Genomic DNA, 21,153 nt, shown 5'->3' with positions numbered 1-21,153 from the left:
TTTTCTGTGAATCTATGATTCTATGATTTTCAAGCTGATCTGAAAACTAAAGGAAGACTAACTGGTAGCTGATGTTTCTAGGGGAAGATGGGGCATGCGGAAAATAAAAATTGGCAGTATATTGAAAATACAACTGCATAAAAGTTTATTTTAAAAATTGATTTTCTGGAGAGTCATGTTTTGGAAATAAATATTAGACAAATTAAACTCAATATCCTCTGACTTGTCTTCCATCTTACAGTGGACTGGGAATTAAAACAAAAATCCTGAGCTTCAAAGTTCTAGGGTCAACTTCCTCCACATATATACTTTTTCAGGTTCTCTACCAGCTTATCTGATTATCTTTACTATGTTCCTCTGCTGAGGAGATTAGCTGCTACTTCAGCTGATATTCAGAGATAAAATATTTTCTCAATAGTGTCCTTTCTTCCTGTTGCTTTACTTACATTCTGTCAAACTTTTTCTCTACTCTTAATATCTCTACAACACAAGCTGTAAGGAGAAAGAACTCCACTTGAATGGAGGACTCAAATTAGGAAGGATGGAGAAAGTAAGCAGGTGAAAGTAAGTGTCTAGTACAGAAAATGATAAACCTTAAAGAATCAATGATGAATGAAAATGCATGCGCCAGTCAATCTGCATTAGGAAGTTATGTTTTAATTTCTTGAGGTGGCGAAGGAAAAAATGAAATTTATCTATGAGTGACAGAATCTAGCAGAAATGTTTCATTACCAATTATCAATATGTGTGCATGGAAAAAATACCAGGGCAGTGGAACGCAGCAAAATAAAGGGAGAAGTGAAGAAGATTATTCATACCATAATGCAATTTTGGAAGTCTTAGTTGCCATGCATCACTTCTGTGTCTCTGCATTGTTGATGGCCCAGGAAACATAAAGTCCTTATCTTCTTGGTTTGTCCCTAAATAAGATGTGTAGAAAAAAATGGCGATGTAAATATTCCTTGTAGTGTTAAGAAACTTAGTAATCTGCATAGTGATAGACACAATTTAATAGGAAATGATGTTGAGATGACTGACACTAAAATACGTACCTAATTATGTTAATGTATCGCTTGATAGTTTTCAGCACTCCTTTAGAAGTGATGACCAAAGGTGTTTTTCAGTTGCAGAAGCTGCGATAAAAAGTATGTGCAGCAGATCAGCAAGATTCTCACAGGTGAGAAGAGCAACATTCATACATAGGAATCAAACAACTCATAAGCCACTCTTCAAAGTAGTTTTAAGTGACTCAGCTTCTGTGACAACGTCCTCTCCCTCCTTTTTCTTAAGTCTACTTTTTCTCAGAATCTACTGGTGATACTGCCACAGTTTGTACATATTGTATATTATGGAGTCTTCCAAAAGATTTTACAGAGAGATTGTGTAAACAATACAGCTTTCAAGCAGAGATAGAAGGTGTAAAGAGAAAAAAAGGAGAAAAGATACATATGCTGATCAGGAAGTTATTGACAGAGGAACAAGACAGGTTTGAACCCAAGAAACCCAAGGACTTAAAAACTCTTAATAAATAAGGAGAAAGATGTAAAATGCCAAAACTTCTCATTGGTTCTGTTAAAAAATGCTTTATTACAAATAAAATGATCATTAAGGGTTTTAGAAGCATATTCACTTATCTGTTTTTTGGTCTGTCTTTTCCTTTTTTTCCTGTCTCTTTCCTTTTTTTTTTTTCCCCACTAGATTCTCCCATAGTTTATTTGAAATTCATGTGTATGTCCTTAACTTAGTTACAAGTATGTATGTCATTATTTGGTCAAAATTTCCATTGACATCAGTGTTTGCCTCAGTAAGGACTGCAAAAACTATGATCAGCCTTTAGGACTTGATCTATTAGTAATGAATCCAGAGGTAGTGAGTCTGGAGGAAAAATGCAAAACCTGAAATAATATGGAGGCAAAATGAGCAGTATGTCACCATCTTTTAAATTGTAGACCTTTTGTCTGAGTCTTTATGCAAGTGACCCACACTGCACATAGCACACAGGTAAGAGTTGCAGTTGTCACTGGCATGCGTCAGCAAGGAATTGTATAACAGGAGTTGCTGGGTGAAATTAATACATCGTGTTACTTATGTCATATTAAAGTTTGGTTTATGAAAGAATGTTGTGGGATTTTAACAGTGCAAGAATAGTTTTCTTGCAGTATTTCAGTTTATCTTCTGTACTTCACTTGGTTAGTCAATGGAAAGCAGTTTGCAGAAGGCAACAGGCTTTGGAAAGACAAAAAAAAAGATGATGAAATATGTTCTACTGCGTATTGTTATTAAGATTCCTCTCCTCAATATGTCTCCATCCCAATATAGATGTTACTGGGGGCGAAGGAGTGGGGCTGTGGAGTACCAGCTGGAGTATATAAATGGGGTCTAGTATAGACGCAACAATGCTTGGTAAGTTCCTAAAAATTATGTCGACAGCTGTTGAGCTCGTCCATAGTCAGTGTTTTTTGAAGACAAGCCAAGGAATTTTTAATCAAGGAAGATTACTGGGCACATTACTGTGTGCTGAATATTTAAAAATAGACTTACTTTTATTAGTAAAAAACTCTTTGTTTAAGCCAGAAGTGTTACATTTTTCACTGAAAATGCAAAAGCTGTTTTGATTTAAAACAGTATTAAATTATTATGAATGAGATGGAAAGAGATAATGAGATGGAAAGAAGATAATATTTATTCTCTCTAATGGGAATGTTCTATAGGAATGTCAGAGTGAGTAATGCAAGTGCATTTTAACTTTAAATTTTAATGGATCTCAGACTGTAGCGTTTTGGAGGAAAAGAGGGCTTTCAGTGACGTGTTAGCTTGGAAAATGTCTGACTTAAAGAAAATTGTCGATGGAATGTTTTTGACTCTGTTAAGTTATTTTGGTAATCTGCTCTCATAGGACCAATTGCTATTCTTTTCCCACCCTAATGAAACTAGGTCACTTGTTTTTGGCACTCATCCAAGCTGTGAGATTTATTTGGTGTTCAAGCGCACTGTCTAGAAATAGTGATGCAATGTCAGCAAGGCCACTTTTCATTTCATGAACATAATTTCCAGTGCCCTGGAATTAATTTATTCATTGACCTGTTAATAACTGCAATCCGTCACTGGCTTATAGAGGCAGCGGAAGTGTCTGGAAATAGTCATGGTCACCCTACCAGGTGATTAGTTACAGGATTTCTGTTTAGTGTAACATTTTTTTGGTTTTGATCATGTTGAAGAGTCTGGCTGCTAATGAAAACAAACCAGCTACTTAATCAAAAGGAAAATACTTGCAATTAGCAAATATTGGAGTGAGATAACTGATTTGAAGTGGTTGTTTTATACCATATTTTACTGTAACGTATCTGAGACGCATCCAATTACCTCTGAGAAAAGTATAGGAATTCAGCATATGTAGATGATGTATAATCAATGATGATGTATAATAAAAGGGTAGTTTGAATCAAGCATGTTTTTGCATTACTGTTATACTTAATAAATAAAATGAATTAATTTCTTCTTCTCCTTCTTCTTCTTCTTCCTCCTCTTCCTCCTCTCTCTTCTTCTTCTTCATCCTCTTTTTCTTCTTCCTTCTTTCTTCTTTCTTCTCTTTTCTTCTTCCTTCTTCCTTCTTCCTTCTTCCTTCTTCCTTCTTCCTTCTTCCTTCTTCCTTCTTCCTTCTTTCTTCTTCTAATGGCAGTAGATTGCTCTGGATAGCAAAAATAGCTGTTAGCCCTTTTCTACTTTGTGTGTGCCAGACCCCTAGAGTTTTGAGCTTGCTTCTGCCATTGAGGGAGAAGGGTTCAGGGATCTGAAGTCAGTTCTCACTGTGCAGCATCACAATTAGCTGTTCCTACCAATGCTGCCACTGTTTCAGCATTTCTGTTTCTAAGGTAGAGAAGCATCAACCTAGCTCTGAAGGGATCTCTCCCTTGTTCTGCATGTTCTCCTTGTTCAGAACCTTTTACCTTCCTTTAGATCTGAATGCTTCTTACTAGCTCCGATTAAAGTATCAGGCACCACCACTGCATGTACTAAACCCTACTCTTGGATATGTATGGGAAAAGGCTATCGTACAGATTTGTGCAAAACTGATTGTTGGGCATAGATTAAAGCTTAATAATGAGAAAGGGCTTTTTGTGGGTCTGTGTGTCTAATTTAATACAGTTCAGGAGCTTCTGAGCTAAGGTGCTTCATGTAATACATGAAGTATACTACATGTAATACATGAAGTACATGTAATACATGAAGTATACTACAGTCTATTAATTTTCTGATGTTGGGACTACTTTCAGTAGTGCTCAGTGCTGATTTACTGTTGCTCCCATTGCAATCATGGAAGGAATTGCCACTTCTTTTGTTTCAGGTTGCATGATTTGTAGAGTTTTTCTTGAAGCTGTTGTTTCAGAGGACAACAGGTGGCCTCAAATGTCATAGGCAATGGTGGCTGAAAAAGTGTTGCTTTGTAATGGTTTAGAAAGTCAGTGTAAGTGAATGCGTGCATTTATTTCTAATCCATTTTTGGGAGGGTCTTGCTTAACTATTTCTGGTATTTGAGGGTGAGAAAACACTGGAAATCTTGTTTAGTGAGAAGGTATTAGTTGAAACTTAGTATTTTAAAATATTCTAGCTTTCTGAGATGTATCTGAAAGGTGCTCGAACACCTTTTGGGGATGAAGTTGTGATGTCCATAGAAATATCAGTTTATCCCGTTTTAGTGCTAGAATATATGAAATTCAGACCATTTATTTTTTTGCTTTAAAATATAATAGGAAAATGCATTTTTTGAACGAAAAATGATAAATAGGACTGAAAATAGCAGCTTTTTCATTGAGTCATGTTAAAACCAGTGTTTTCTAATAAGAGACTTGTATAAAGGGCAGTAGCTATTACATACTCCTCTGCTTAGTGATCTTTATCATAGAATGAGAAAACTGCTAGCTATGTTATTCCTCTGTATGGAACAAGAAAATGCCAGACTGTGAATCTGTCTGCTTTGTATAATATCCAATCCTTCAGCATATGGAATACTGGCAAATTTTGATGACTTGACCGATTACATCTTTTGATGTCTCCTTTGTTTTCAAGTTCTTTCAAATGACACAGTAAATTAATCTTTTCTCTGTTCACTACGTCTACTGTCTGTCCTTCAAAGTCTTTATAATAAAAAAGAGAATAAAAGCAAAATAAGTTCCTGGTGAGTCACTTTCTAAAATATGTTAGAAGAGAAAACCAAAAAAAACGGAATGAACAATGTAAAACAACATTTTGATCTAGTAAATTGCATGGAAGCAGAACATATTTATCTGTCTTTTCATGCCAGGCAAACCAAGTGAGACTGATTTGGATATATCTTCCAGTGTTTCAGACACATAGACGTTTTTCCTTCAAAACATGCTGTTGAAGCCTTTTTGGTTCCTTTCATTTATAAACTACTTACAAGGAAATCCCATTAATATTTTGTAGTGTTGTTTTACTATTCTGTCCTTAGTACATCGTATGATCATGATTCAAACAAATTTTTTGGTCCCATTTTTATGTTTCAACGTGAAATATAGGAACGTGTTACTGTTTGGTGGCTTTCTAAACTCATAATTGTTTCAGGGCATTGACACTGACTTATGTTTGGAAAAGCTCTCAGACTGAATCCCTAGTTCACCTATACTCTAGAAGCATAAAGTAGCACAATGTAATCTTGTAAACATTCATGTGACTGTCATTCTTGAAAATGTCTGTATTCTACGAGTTCATTGTTTTCTGGCATTACTGCCTGCAGTTTTTCACTTTGCTCAGCTTAACATCTGCTTTATTGACTGTTTCAAATGAATTTCTGTAACGTATTTGCCAAAGGTTTGTACTTAAAAGGAACATAAGCTAAGTGTAGTTTTCTTCTTCTGTAATTATGTCATTTTTTATTCCCCTGTTTTTACTGGGAAGAGTACTTTGGAAAATAGCAGTATTTGCTCTGTTTCCTTGTAAGGGGTCAGCAGGTGATACTTCTTCCAGCAGAGCTGGAATAAAAGTAGGTCTAGTAGAAAGTAGGTGAAAGATAGCCAGTTAAAAATCTTGAGCATTCACAGTTATGAACATTTCGTGTGTGTAATTTTCACTGTATACTGTAGAACTTTGTTGTTATAAGCCTCGCCTCCAAAATCTTCAAGCTGTTCTCAGGTGCCTCAGTCTCAAGTACACCTAAAATTGCAGTGAGTTTGACTACTACTAAACATTCAGGAAACACTAAGGAAAAATGAAAACCTTTGACAAGCTGCTTCATCTAGCATATATGAATGCTGCTTCGTGGCATATATGAATGAGTGAGGTGGATCTTAGCTGAGTCAGATGAAAAATTTTCGTGGTAAATCCGTCTCACAGTGTAGAGACTTCCCTACCATTTTTCTTGCACTAGAATCCTCAATGTACTAATAAAAATGGGAGAAGTTATCATCCTTTTAGGGAAGATTGGTGAAAAATAGCTACTTTAATTTGAAAGCTGATCTTTTCTGTATCTACCACCCTGTTTCTGGAAGAATCTTAGAATACTATCACACCTGCATTCAGACAGGCAAATGTAAACTCCAGCCTGTTTCTGTGTACTCCTGTGAACTGGTAGGACAATTCTGAAGTCTCTTGGGCATCTGGACACAAGATATTTGTATTAATTGTCAAAATGAGGGTCATAAAAATAGCTGAAGGACACAAGTATTTGCGAGGTGGTGTATCTTGAAGCAGTAGTCAACCTTTCTGTTCAGTTCCTAGAAGGCTGTTCCTGCTAGCATGTGGGATTCAGTTCCCTAAACATGGGTGTCCCATGTGTCTGGATGGGGCTCCTGTTACTTCTGTGTTTTCTGTGTCAGAAGTTGTAGATACACTCTGATGTCTAAAATGCTTTCAATACCTAGGTGTTGTAAGTTCAATCCAACGCATAATGTCAGTGTTATGAGGCTTCAAGAACAGGAGGTTCTGAGGGCAGAATTTAGTAGATATGCAGAACATAAAAAGCATAGTACATGTTGATATTTTTGCATTCATTCAGATAGAGATGTCTGTTTGTTTTTCTTGTTGGTTTGGACCTGGACTTATATTTTAACTTGGAAAGTACAGACAACTTACAAATGTGCATTTAATTTGTAGTAGTAACAAAGTCATGCAAATGTAAGAATTCTGGACAAATATAACAAATGATTATGTGGTCATTTTGTAGGCAGTATCAAAACTTCACAGACCGTCCTAACAATAAGAACAGAACATGCAGCTGAAACATAGCTCTGCTTGTACGTAACCGTAAGTGTTATGAAGAAAATCAGACAGAAGGAAGTGTGCTTCAGAAATATAATTCAATAAATAGTAAATACAAGTTCTATATGCTTAGCCAATAATTTCCTTTGAATTTTGATATATGAAAGCTCACATAAAAGATTGCAAGTACTCTTTTATAAATCATAATTCATAATTCTTGCCCATATTTTATTTCCTATCCTGTAAGTATAAATTTTGCTTTCCAGTTATGTCTGTTTTACACACACACACGTACACACACGCAAATCAAAGTAAAGGACTGGATATGGACTTGATTGCTGTTAATGTGGAAGAGAAATGTGATAACTTGAAGACCAAATACTTTTTACTATTATAATTCTATCTGAAATGTACCTGGTAGCTGTTGATCTTTTACTGAAATTTCTGAAGTTTCATGCCAGATTTATGCACTAATTGCTGTCAGTTTGACAATGGGTAAGGTAATTCATGGCTTGTAGGTTAAATTTCCTTACACTGAGGGAATCAACAGACAATTTTAACCCACATATATTGTCCTGTGACTTCCTTTGAAACTGGACTCATACTAGTGAAGGATTTCTCACTGCTCCTCCAAAATTTGCTATTAGGGGCAGAAATCCAGTGCTTGAATTTTCGTATTTCAGTTGTTTATAAGGAGGGTATGCCTAGCCAGGTTTATAACTGCTGCAGGTGATCAGAAAGCTTCATGCTAATAAAAACTTTTAAGTGCAAAATATATTTCTGGATATCATCTCTTCAACAGAATAGTAGGTCACCCAGAGCATAGCACTGTGACCAAAAAAAAAACACCCCAAAATTCAACTTCTTCAATCTTGAAGTGAAAAATAAGTAGAAAGTAACAGGAAGAGTACAAAAATAATGGTTCATGAAGCATAAAAAGCAACTATTGTTGTCCTTGCTCTTTAGTCATAAAGGAAGACAACAACGACAATAACAAAGCAACAAAAAACATCCACTGCTGTGAATTAAAAAGCACTTGGAAGTATCTAAAGACTTCTTTGATCTGGACATAGTGCTGGATAACCTGTTCTAGGTGACCCTTTTTGAGCAGGGGGTTTGGATAGCATGACTTCCAGTGATCTTTTCCAACCCCCAATCATTCAGGGATTCTGTGATCTTGGTTAGTTGGATGAAGTATCAAAGACAGTAAAAACCATACTGATTTTTTTTAATTTTCAGAATCATGGTAAAGTGAGCTTGCATAATGTAAGCACAAGTAATAGCACAACGTAAAGAACATGTGATATGTGCATGTGAGTCTAAATCTGTTTTTGTTGTTGTTGTTGTTTGTTTTCCCTCAATCCTGCCCTCTGTGTAGAAACAGGAAGTTGTATCTTCAAAGTAGGTCAGTGTAATGACAGTTGGTGAAGTACAATGGGTCAATGAAAAAATCGTTGACTTTCCTGAAAACACAATTTGTAGAACAAAATATTGTTGCAGTCTTATGTTTTTTTTTTTTTTTTTTGTAGTTGTTATCTTTTTTTTGTTCTCTTGTTTCCTGCCGTTCTAGGACTTCGAATTATCACCTCTGACAAAATCTCTACTTCACAAGTTTCATTACATGTATGAGTGGTAGTTTAGTCTTTCAGTGAAAGGTGTTTTATGATTTCTTCCTTCTTTCATATTGCTGTGTGAGTTATGGATAGTAAACTCACTTTAATATTCTCTTATTGATGGTAACAGGCTCAGGCAAGAAATTTATTAGTTGTATTCCTGCTTAACCAAGCCTAAGATATGCAAGGTAAGTCTGCAGTTAAAGGGTTGGTGCCGAAGGGAGTTTGTTTTAGGCTGTCACACCAGCACGCCAGGCTGATGAAAACGGAAAGGAAAGCAGCATTATCTTTACAAATAAGTGTAGAGTAATAGTGAAATGATAGCATTGCTATAGTTAAGGTTAATATGAATTTGTCAGTTCAGTTGCAGATTTTTTTCCATGCTGTAAAGGTGAAATGCTTTCTGAAATTATCTTAAAAGTGGCTATTTCTTATTGAAGACAGGATTATTGTGAATAGTCACATTTAAGGAGCAAGACACTCACAGGGTACAGTGATTCTTGGCCCGGAGAATGCCAGGATAGGAGAAGTAAAAGGAACTGAAAGATACTATAGTATCATAGGCAGTTCTGATCCGTGTGTGTTTGTGGATCTATATTTAAAAATGATTTTTTTCTAGTAATTAACTTCAAACTACATAACCAAGCTGAACAGAGAAGCATTCTGAGATTGGTAACTTATTTCTAGAGTCATAGTTTATATATGTGGTTGAGTAAGTGCTCACCTGAATTGAGCGTTGGTATACGCTAGCGTGTCTGATATCAGTGACTGGGTTGCATTGGGGTGTTTATTCCAGGTTGTCCTGGGTTTCATCGTTCGTTGTTGTTGTTGTTGTTGTTGTTATTGTTTTCCCAAGGTTTTGCTAGGTTGTGTTGGGTGTTCTAGGTTTTGCTCCTAAACAAAGGACTAACATGGAGTTGGAATCTTGCTTCTACATTCTTAGCATCTGACTAATGTTTCCACAGATGCAAAGAGTAGATGGAATGATCTTGACTAGAAGAGTTCCTTTTGAAAATAATATTGAGATTTTTTTTTTTTTTTCAGAGATTCGGGAAAAAAATGTGTGGGCTTTTTTTGGTTTATTTTTTTTTTTCTTTTAGAAAGATTTTCATTATTCTCTGAAAAAGACCATTGCCAGAGGTAAGGTTCTGCATTGGCTGAGCAAATGTAACTGAAGTCCATCCAGAAATGCCTAAATAAGCAGATAAGAAGAAAAAGCAACCAAATGTCACATTTTCAGTGCTAAAAGAAATTGTGTTCTTCTGTTTATATGTACATAGTCTAATTCTGTCAGGGACTGTGTTAATTTTAGGGGTTTACATAAACACATCAATAAGCACTGAGCTTTGGGAAGTGTCTCTACAAATTTATAGATCCGTTATTTCTTTGATTGGTTATGTGGATTTTTCTCACAGAGGGAGATGAATGTTTATTATCATGTTAAGAATTTCTATTATTCTCATAGCTTCCTTGTCAGTACAGGCTCATGAAAAGGTAAATGTAGATAATATTTTACAGGGGCTCTGTAGTCCACAACTCAGTAGATTGTAAAGGGTGGCACTAAGGATAATTTCTTTTTAGTAGATTAGGTAATATGATTATCAAGTACAGAACAAGTGTAGAGTTAATTTGGCTGACTCTACGTGACCAAAAAATTAGTTTTGACTCTAATTGAAAGTGAGGTGTGGCAGTTCTGCTCTGCTTTATTTATGGTCTTTACTGTCTCTTCTGCGAAACAGAATATTGGGATGCCCACTGAAATTGAAGTCATCTCTGGGGGAAAGTTCAGATGTTTTCCTGGTATTTAGAGACCTAAGTATAGGCGAGCATAGTATCTTTGTACCACATAAGCCATGAGAAGTCAACTTCAGCAAAGTATAGAGATGATTTTTGAATTAAGTATGGATTATGGCAGATAAGTTGTATTGTTAAAGAATTTGAAAATTTGTTATGTGTAAAAGATGCTATTGATTTATGTTTAATCTGCAGATATGTGTAGGATCGGTAGTATATTTTTGCTTGTTTTGCAAAGATAAAATAACCCCAGACTAATCTGCACTACTGCAGAAGTGGGATATTGGGACTTAAACTATCTGCAGTGCAGCTCATCGATTTTTGAGTGTCTGATTAAAGTAAATTACATCAATCACTGGGGTGGCAATGTAGAAATATGGAAGTAGTGTAATAGTAGTAATCATTTCCGTAATGAAAAAGTCAGCTTTAAGAATGTGTGTAGGAGGAAAATGTTTTCCAAGAACTAACTACATTTGAATATCATTTCATCTAAATAGAACACACCTCCATATGACTGATATTTTCATTTTTAGTAATAATTGACATTCTTTGTGAGAAGTTGCTTGTGACTCTGTCTTCTTTAAATGCTGGCCTGCTAAGTTTTACTTCTGTACAGAAATAATTAAAAATAATGTACATTATTCTGTTTTCTGTCTGTCCTATGATGAGTCAAATACTTTCAGTGTTTCTTTGTCAGTTATTGCCTTTGCCATTCTGGCAATTATCTTTGTATAATTTTTCTCTGCGATTATTTAAGCTGTTCTCATTGTGAAAAGGGCTGGTTTGCACGTTTTTTTGCCTCCTAATCACGTTTCTGTCTCATTTCATATAATATCTAAGTCAAAAAACAAAGACTTAGAATTTTCTACTTTTTAAGCAGAAATAATCAATCAAGGTACTAATTTCTACAAAATAATTTTATGAAGGTGTTTAGAAAGTTTTAATTTTTTTTCTTGAAGTGACCAATTTATTTTAATAATGACTCTGAATGATTTGAATGAGATCTGAACCTTTGCATTTAAGTTGATCTTTACACTGGGAGGTTGAGGAAAATTCAGATTGATTCAGTGATGTAGCAGTCTCTTCTGTGTATCTTTTATGGGGAAATCAGATGTTGAATGTGAGACTAGGTGGAATCTGATTCAAGTCAGCTGATAAAATTGTCGTAGTGTAGTTGTAAATGCTGTTTCATAACACTCTGTCATCGTTCCTGTAGTTTAACAGCATAGAAGTAGAGAGTAAGCAATGAAATAATAAATTACTTTAAAAAGCCTATGCCTTGGAGAAAATGCTGCAGCTTGTTAGAAGCCCTCTGCTTATTTAATTGTTCTAGCTCATGTTTACAGTATTAAAAAGCAGATAACTGTATTTTTAGTCTTCTACTTCCAGTCTTCTGAAGAACAGACATACTAAGCTTGTGTATAATTTGTCAACAGAATTTTGCAGATAAGATAATCAAGGATGAATATCCATAGTATTAAGTCCATATTCTATATCTGTGCATGGCGTCATTGAAAATTTGATTGTTTGAACTTTCTCTGTGATGGTAGGTGAGCCACCAGATCCAATTTCTATTTGACAACAAAGAAGTCAAATAAAGATTTTTTTTCAATTCCTGACAGTTACACATTCCAAAAGATTAGCAAATTTTCTATATTTTGATTAGTGCTGACTGATATTCTTTATAAAAGATGTTTACCCATTAAAATTTTAAAACAAGAAAATGCAGAAGTGTTATTGATGTTAAATGCAAGTGTGTTATTGAAGTCTGTTAAACATCCTTCGTTTTCTTTGCCTTTTTTAGTACTACCAATTATATCAAAAGAATTTTCTCTGATCGTGTAAGGATCTTAGTGGTGTTATTCCCCATTGGCATGGCATTCAGGTTATTAGTTTTCATTTGAGCTATATTAAATGTTAATTCTGATGATCTCTAAGACAGTGATGTTAGTTTTTCATGTTTAATTTCAGGAACAAGAAGTTTGATTCAAGGTTTGAGGATATGAGGAAGAAAGAGCTGACTGGGCTCAACAGTTAGCCCTGCAGTTCATAACAGTTATCACATTGAAATGATAAATTATTAATGCTAGAAGAGCATCAGTGAAGAAGACAGACTGAATTTTTAGGCATCTCAGAAACAAGACTATTTTCTCATATTTCAGAAGATCTAAGAGGTGAAACTTTGTTTATTGAAATGCAAAGGCAGAAAAAATACTGTAAAACTTCTGAAAAATGAAACATTACCAGTGTTGTAGTCATCAGTAAAACAGCTGATGTCACTGCGTAATCTTGATAGCTCTTTGTTCAAGCCTAATTTCATTTTATCTTTATGTTCAAAAAAGGCCAAGGGTCTTTAAGTGACTATGGCAGAAAGAGAAGTGAAGTAGCTGGTAAGGGAAACTTTGCTTATGACAGTGACATTGTCTTCAGCATAGTATGTGTTAGAGCAGTGTCAAGATTAATTACTGTGGTACATGTCTTTCTAGATATTTTACTTTTGCATATATGGGCATATTAAGCTGGAAGTCAAGGGCTGTAAGGAAGAACAGCAAAAACAAAACAAAAACACACTTATCTTGGATTGTGTTGGGTTGTTTTAAGTTCTCAAACATTACAAAATTTGGAATTGGTAACTGTTATGATATTATAAATAATTAAGAATTAATATAAATCAGAGAGAGAAAAGATAGATATTAAAAAAAAAAAGTTGCAGTCAGTTTGTATTCAGATATGAGTACACAGACTTACTCACAACTACAGCATAAACTTTGTCTGCAGAAAAGGCCAAGGTGTTATCTGAAGCCACATGGACACAAATCTGAAGTGGTGAATGTGAAAAGAACCTTTCCTCTTTTGACTTTGGTGTCTCTGTGCAGGATCCAGCCACACTAAGAGTCTTCATCCATTGTGGCTTTTCTGAGACAGAGCTGGTTGCAGAAAGCACTGAGCTCGTTATAGGTATAGTAGTGAAATGAGATGTTGGTTTTGAACATCTGACACTTCTGTAGATGACTAGAGGCTTTATGAAAGCAACTGAAGGTAGAAATAGTGGAAAGGTGGGAATAGCCACATTAGTTTTGTGTCATGAAATGTAGAATTTAAGGAGAAACAGGGAAATCAAACACTTGTGACTGGAAAACAGCCAAATCAGTGGATGGACTGTGATATGACAATGTATCCTACCAATATAATTTATATAATTTATCAAAATAACACATAATTTAGTAAATTACCTCAGCACTTATGTGTAAAAATAAGATGGTCATTTTAGGACTTCTGTTTAAATCTCTGTAACTAAATACCTTTTGTGTTAGAGCACTTCTTCTTTGGATCCTGTCATGCCTCACTGTGTCAAGCCTTCTGGATAGTTAAGGATTTGTATCATACTTTAATCCTTCTTTTATGGAGGAGTTCATGTGGAGTAGTTTCTCAGACATTTAGAAAATGTCTATTATATGAATCACATTGTCTCAGTGGGATAAAAAGTGGCTGAACTGTGTTCCACATCAGTCTCTTGTTTTATAGTCTTATGAATCAGTGTTTGGGCATTATATTATTCATACCATGAAGCTAGTGCAGCAGAATTATGCTGTTATGTTGCATGCTGGAAAAAGTGATGTATTTATACCTGGACTATTGGTCTGCAATGATGTAATGGAAGGCAACTGTTAATTTGCCATTTACTTTGAAGTTCATTAACTCACTTCAATTTTGAATGTGATTTTCAAATACATAATTAAAAATTATGTGCATGTCCTACTTATCTCTCTGATACCTAAAGAAATGTTAAAAAGGAAGTTACCACTTATTTCTTCATTAAAAAAAATAGGATTTCTTAATATAACTGCAAATCTAGCATGCTAAAAATGGAATCTAAGTAATGGGAGGATTTGCTAGACTCTCCAATAACAAAAAGGTCCTTTTAAAAATATTTGGTATCATTCATTTATAGTGTTGTACCACACAAATACCTTGGTTTTGGATGAGAACTGTCTTGTCTAAGGCATAGTGCCAAAGGGGAGAAAAGTGATTGTCCTTGTAAAGCGTAAATTAAAGAAAAGATGCAATATATTGGTTTCAAAATATAAGGAAACCATGAGACCACATTCTTTGGTGTGATAGATAATGGTTTTGGTAGTGATGCAATCTCTTCAGCTTTTGTTGTGTCAGAGTAAAGGAAAATTTTGAGGCTGAATTTGAAGAGAATAATTGGTCTTCTCTAGAGGAAGGCAAAAAGGTACTTATTTCAGAGCTTGAGAAGTGAATTGTGGATATTGGCATTTCTGCTGTCATTCAAAGACCAGGTTCAGACACTCAGTACTGAATCAGACTTAATGGATATAATGAAACTAACAACTGAAAAGCATTACACTGATACTTTACTCAATAGAAGTTGATTGGAGTCAACAAAAGATGCAGAGAGGAATGGCAAGATGAGAAGATGGGGTAGAGATACCTTCTTTGTTATTTGGAGAATGAAATCAGCTGAAATTTCATCCTCATACTCTGATGAGCAAAGGTTTGAAGGCTGACCATGTACATTATAATCTAAACCCCTTGTACCTTTTAGCAGGACTAGACTGCCACTGGCATTCCCAACATATTCTAGATAGAGAAAAAATAACTTTTCTTCAATACTCCTGAATTTTGCTTCTGATATTTACAACGAACGTAATTTGATTTGAAGAACAGCTGATTGATGCTGCAGTTGAGTGTGGATATGCAGTGGAAGAAAAGAAAGTTTTGAACTATCAGAGTTGTAGAAACCATTTCATGGCTTCCTTGTTTCTCACTCTTTTCCCTGTGTGCTTCCCCTAAGTCACAGATGCAGGTGTTACTAGAACTGTTGTTCCTGACCCAATCTTAGGTTCACAATTTTATAGGGTGGTCTTGGTTTTCCTGTACTGAAGCAATAAGAAAATTTTATACCCCCCCCCCCCCCAAAAATAAAGTGTTATTACCGAAGTAAAGAAGGCTAAACTTTTGTGAGTTTGTTAATTATTTAATTTCCTGATATTCACACAGGTTAAAAAAAAAAAGAAACAACAAAAAACAACAAACAACTATTGATTGGACAGCCTCAAACAATTTTAAGCATTGGATGAAGTCTGTAAGCTTAAATTTAAACTTTCAGGCACAAAAGTGAATAGATGTTACAGTTTTCCAGATATGGTTCTCTAGTTTACAAGTGGGACTTAACTGAGCGAGTGAGGCTTTAGAACCAAGGAGTTCTAAATGATACCAAGGGTATCGTCTACCCTAAAGGTCTATCCCAGTGTCCTTTCTCCTGTGGAAGACAGAAATAGGTTCCTAGGACAGGGTAGATATATATAAATGATACCTCACTTCATTGCTTTCCTAATCTCAGTTTTCTGATTAGGGAATTTCTGAGCTGGATATAGTTTATGTATTTTTAATAACTCTCCATGGATTTTCTTTCTATTAATTTTTCTGGTCTTTCCTCCCCTTAAGCCCCTGCTTTGTTCAGTACTTGTACAACTGAGTTGATATTGCACAGCAGGATCTGTAGGTTCTAATGCAGCAGTGACCTGATAGCTGAGTGATGTTCATGTGATCTAAGTACCTTTTCTTTTTTGAACTAACCATTACATCATTACTAGCATTTGCAACTGTGGATTGACTGAGCAGTAAGGGACCAGTCAGTGCAAGACCAGTAAGTGCTGACAAAACTCATGTATTCTGTCGATACTCTGCTCCCTCAGTCCTTGCTCCTTACCTCACTCACACTAGCTAATTTGGGTCTCTGTGTTACCTGACAAAGAACAGTTGCTTCTTTGAATGCAAGTTCTGATGACCTAGCCATGATGCACTTTTTCCTGATGTGGTTGCTTAAACAATTTAAATAGTTACATGGAAGGGTGTCAGCATATTACAAGCAGCTGTGCTGAGAAAAGAGATTATTGCTTATTATCCTACCCTCAGCTGCATATATTGCCCTCTTGCCAGAAGTCATCACTCATGTAGATCTGCTTGCAGAACAGATTGTGCAAACTTTTCTTTATTACAGTTGAAACGAAGGCACTAACAAAGACTCTACAATTCAAGCCATTCAGGCTGATTTGGATGAAAGCAATCTTAGGAAATCTAATTCTGATTCTAGAATCTAAATTCTAGAATCTAGGGTCAATTTTAGAAGCAGTATCACTGGTATTTAAAGAGAAGCAATAACCTCTTCTACTGGCACAGTTGAACCTGATTGACTAGAGCTAATATCATATGGGATGAACTTCCCGTTTGTATTTTTTAATGATAGAGCAACTTTGGTTGGAAGGGTGCTTTGAAGGTCGCATGCTCCAGTCCTGTTAAAACAGGACCAGTTTTGAAGTTAGTCAGGTTGCTCATGGTTTTGTCCTGTCAAATTTTATGTGTCTGAAGCTTAGTTATTCCTCAGCTTTTCTGATCAACCTGTTCCAGGGTTTGACCACCCTCATTGTGAAGATTTTGATTCTTTCTATTTTTAGAATTTAATATACTGCTTTGGACTGCAGTATTGACATTCCACCCCCTCAAATAACACCACAAATAAAGACCTGCAATGGGACTGGGACTTTGAAATGTTGTCCATGTGCTTTGAGTAGTCACAGAATCATAGAACGGTTTGGGTTGGAAAGGACCTTAAAGATCATCAACTTCCAGCTGCCTGCCATAGGCAGGGACACCTCCCACCAGATCAGGTTGTGTAAAGCCCCATCTAACCTGGCCTTGAACACTTCCAGGGACGGGGCATCCACAGCTTCTCTGGACAACCTATGCCAGTGCCTCACCACCTTCTGAGTAAAGAACTTCTTTCTTTTATCTGATTTAAATCTCCCCTCTTTAAGTTTAAAGCCATTACCAATTGTCCTGTCAGTACACTTCCTGAGTCCCTCCCCAGCTTTTTTGTAGGCCTCCTTTTGGAAGGAGGACCTGGAGGGCCACCATAAGGTTTGCCCAGAGCCTTCCCTTCTCCAGGCTGAGCAACCCCAGCTCCCTCAGCCTGTCTTCATAGGAGAGATGCTCCAGCCCTTCCATCATCTTCATGGCCATCCTCTGGGCTCATTCTGATATGTCCATGTCCTTCTTGTGCTGGGGTCCCCAGAGCTGAACTCAACACTTCAGGGAGTGTTTCATGAGAGTGGAGGAGAGAGGGAGAATCACCTCCCTCAGCCTGCCGGTCATGCTTCCTTTGGTGAAGTGCAGGATATGGTTGGCTTTCTGGGCTGTAAGTGCACACACTGCTGTATCGTGTTGAGCTTTTCCTTAGACTGTCATGTTTCCACCTATCTGTTAGCCCACTCGTCTTATCCATACCTCTAATCTGGCTGCAAAGTCTACTGGTAGGCTGCGTCAAAAGCTTGCTAAATTTGAGGTAAATGTTCTTCCTTCCCCACATATACTGAATCAAACATTGCAGCATAGAGGGCAGTCAGGTTGGTCAGGTATTGCCTCTCAAGTTTTTAGAGATAAATTCCAGGAAAATGGGTGATGAAATCTTTCCATAGACATAGGTTAGGCTGGCTGTCATCAAGTTCACTGGGTCCTCCTCCTTGAAGAGGGATATGATATTTACATTTTGGTTGTCTTGCCATCAGGTACTTTGATGGCTGTGTCCTTGCAAAGAAGAGACCAAAGAAACTGCCCTGTGTCACCGTGATATGAGCCTCAGCACCCTCAAATGCAACCCATCTTCTCACTTCAGACTTGTTTATGCACAGTTTGCTCAGATGTTTTTTAACTAAACCACCCTTTACTGTGGGTAGTACTTCAGTCCTCCAGGCACTACCATGAGGCTCAGGAACCCTGGTAAGCTTGAGAAGAAACCTTGGCAATAAAAGCAAGGCAAAGAAAGCACTGGATAGTATTTCAGCTTTTCGATGTCCTTTGTCATACCTATTCCACGTCTTTTGTTTCTTGGTCTCATGCCTCATTCACTACAGACCCACGCTTACCTTTGTCAGTTTTTGCTGCTAGTATACTTACAGAAGCTCTTTTTGTTCCCTGTCAACTCCAGCTTATATTCCATTTGTGCTCGTGGGTGATGTTTGCATATTCCTCTTGAGTATCCTGTCCCCTGTTCCACCTTATATACACTGTGTGACATTCTGTTTTCTCGTTTTCCTTCGAGGTGTTGCATTTACTGCCCTCATACTTGCAGAACGAGTTTATTGTTGAGCTTTCTGCATGCACATTTTTTCTCCAATGATTGCTGCCAAAATTTTGTCTGCTTTCAGCTGGAGAAATACCTGGCTTTAAGCAAATCATTCAGTAATCTGAAGTTTGTGCGTTTAAGTAGCTGAGTACTTTGTGTGTTCCATAATTTCAGTTCCTGCTATATCAAGTGGAAATGTGAAACTAGAAATGTGTTTTACCTGTTATGTTGTAAAAGTCTACAGCTAGAATGCAGTTCAAACCTTACAATAATTATTAGTTTATATAGAAGAGTGTAAAGTAAAATGAGATTAATCCTTTCTTTATTTGAGTGATTATTTCTGTCTAGCCTGTTCATAAAATGCACAAAGCCAATTGTTGATGTTAGTCTAATTGTTCGAACACTGTGTGGCATTCAAGTGTTTCAAGTGTGTATTTAAGCAGGTTTCCTTTTCTTTCTTTTTTGGATTTGAGACATCATATTAAAAGTAGGCAGCATGGAATACCTGGCCTAGAGGCAGCACTTTATACCTGTCTTAAAACTTACAACTTTTTTAAATCAGTCATTCTGTGATAAGTAAATTTAACAGTAGTTCAGAGAGTTATGAAAGTTGCCGTTAATGTCCTTGTTATAGTGGCTTTACTAGAAAAAATATATTTAATTTTATTTCATTGAAATAAATTTTTAAAATGTTGCATTGTTCATTAAGAATTATTTTATGGCTATAAAATCCAGAAAGCTTAATTACAGCAGTCTGTAGATGTAATAGATATGTGTTTAACACAGTTCAGGCCTCACTAACCAGTTTAATGAGCTGATCAAAATTCTCCCATAGTGTTATTGTGTTTGCAGCACTTATCATATACAATGATTTTGTATTTTTCATCTTGAATGGTGTATTAAAATAGAGTGCTTTTTTTTTTTTTCCCTCCCAGTGTCTTAAATTAGGCAGCTGTAGTGGCTTTTAAATGAGGAGTTTAACTGCATCCAAAGCCATTTAATCATATACTTCCTAAAAAGAGTTCTTTTCCTAACATTGTCTTATGAGATGATCACTTGTCTAAGGAGACAAATTGCTCTCTTCTTGTAAGACGATTCAGAAGGCACAGATACTAGCTTTCAAACGATTTTATATAATAGTTTACAAACACATAGGATGTTCAGTGACAGCTTCAGGCTTTAGGTGATGAAGTAAAATGAGTTTTAGACTCTGATGGTTTCATGTTGAACAAAGTGTAATTTTAGCTTTGATCTTCAGGGATGGAACTTAAGATGTGCATGATGACTCAGTTGTGGTTCAGAGTATGACGGTTTTAGTAACTCGTTGGATGGTGCTACATGTTGAGATGTCTGTAGTAATAAGTGAAACAACTTGCATCTTGTAGCTCCAGTTCAGGTAATTCATGTTTTAATTACAATCCTTACTCTTATAATTAGCCTAAATCAACAAATACAATTTATTTTTTCTATTTTTTTTAATTAAAAGCAACTGCGTTATGTTTTGAGGCATTTAAAATATATGTTATTTCCGTAATCTAGTTTGCATATGTGTTAGGCTAATTACTTGAAGCTATTTCTGATGATCTTTAGGTGGTAAAGCAACAAAACATAGTGACGGTGTAATTATTATAGCAAATTACATTTGACATGTAACAAGAAAAAAAGAACAACCCCAGTATGCTGTTGTCATTCCGTGGCTTCTGGTCGAACTTAAAATGCAATTATTCATGTTCCAGTCAAAAGCCTCTTTTACTAGATATTTTTGAACAATTGCAACTATTTCTTTTTGGCAAGTTAACTTTAGAGATGGAATAACAAAGAGACTGGTAGCCAGACTTCTGCTGTTCAGTTACTCTGTCAGTAACTTCTGAATTAGGAGGTAAATGAATATTAAAGCACTGACATCTACCTCTGTGAAATTCCTTTTGGTGTTCGGAATTCACAGTCCTGACACTACTGAAAACCTATCCATTTTTGATCCAGTTTAGTCTGTGAATTATAAGAAGAATTTTAGAAGTTGTGTTCAGAGGACAAAATGTACTGCAGCAGGCATTGTTATGACCACAAGAAAAACACTGGACAATTGAAGGATGCAAATAGTGTACAGCTTTCTAAAATATTCTCTCAGTTGCTGATTCTCTGTGGATGGTACCTTTATTTATGTAGCAGATGTATATATGCAGTATGGGTCTTATAACTCTTAGATGTATGTGCAGTATCCTGATGAATTTGATACTAGTGGTATTTAAAAGAAGTCATTGCAGTTAGTTTAAATAATAGAAATTATTGGAAGTTCTTAAATGGATTTGACACATTTTAATTAAAATTACCTAATTATATATAATGATAGCTTTATCCAAAGTGCATAAAAAAGTTAGAAAA

At 35.9% G+C, this 21,153-nt stretch overlaps 1 protein-coding gene and 1 long non-coding RNA gene across 5 annotated transcripts in view; both read left to right on the top strand.

The window, feature by feature from the left end:
* The window catches only part of AUH (AU RNA binding methylglutaconyl-CoA hydratase), a 114,229-nt gene that overhangs the window by 63,277 nt on the left and 29,799 nt on the right, over positions 1-21,153 (top strand). The window lies entirely within an intron of this gene.
* The window catches only part of LOC308186148, a 34,625-nt gene continuing 20,738 nt past the window's right edge, over positions 7,267-21,153 (top strand). The window contains exons 1-2 of the long non-coding RNA XR_013943929.1: positions 7,267-8,528; positions 8,959-9,016. This is a non-coding gene — a long non-coding RNA (uncharacterized lncRNA). The remainder of the gene's footprint in view (positions 8,529-8,958; positions 9,017-21,153) is intronic.

Source organism: Anser brachyrhynchus (assembly GCF_964034855.1).
Source record: "Anser brachyrhynchus genome assembly, chromosome: Z".
Lineage (NCBI taxonomy): Eukaryota > Metazoa > Chordata > Aves > Anseriformes > Anatidae > Anser > Anser brachyrhynchus.
The sequence above is the reverse complement of the archived record's forward strand: the minus strand, read 5'-3'. Positions and strand labels throughout refer to the sequence as shown.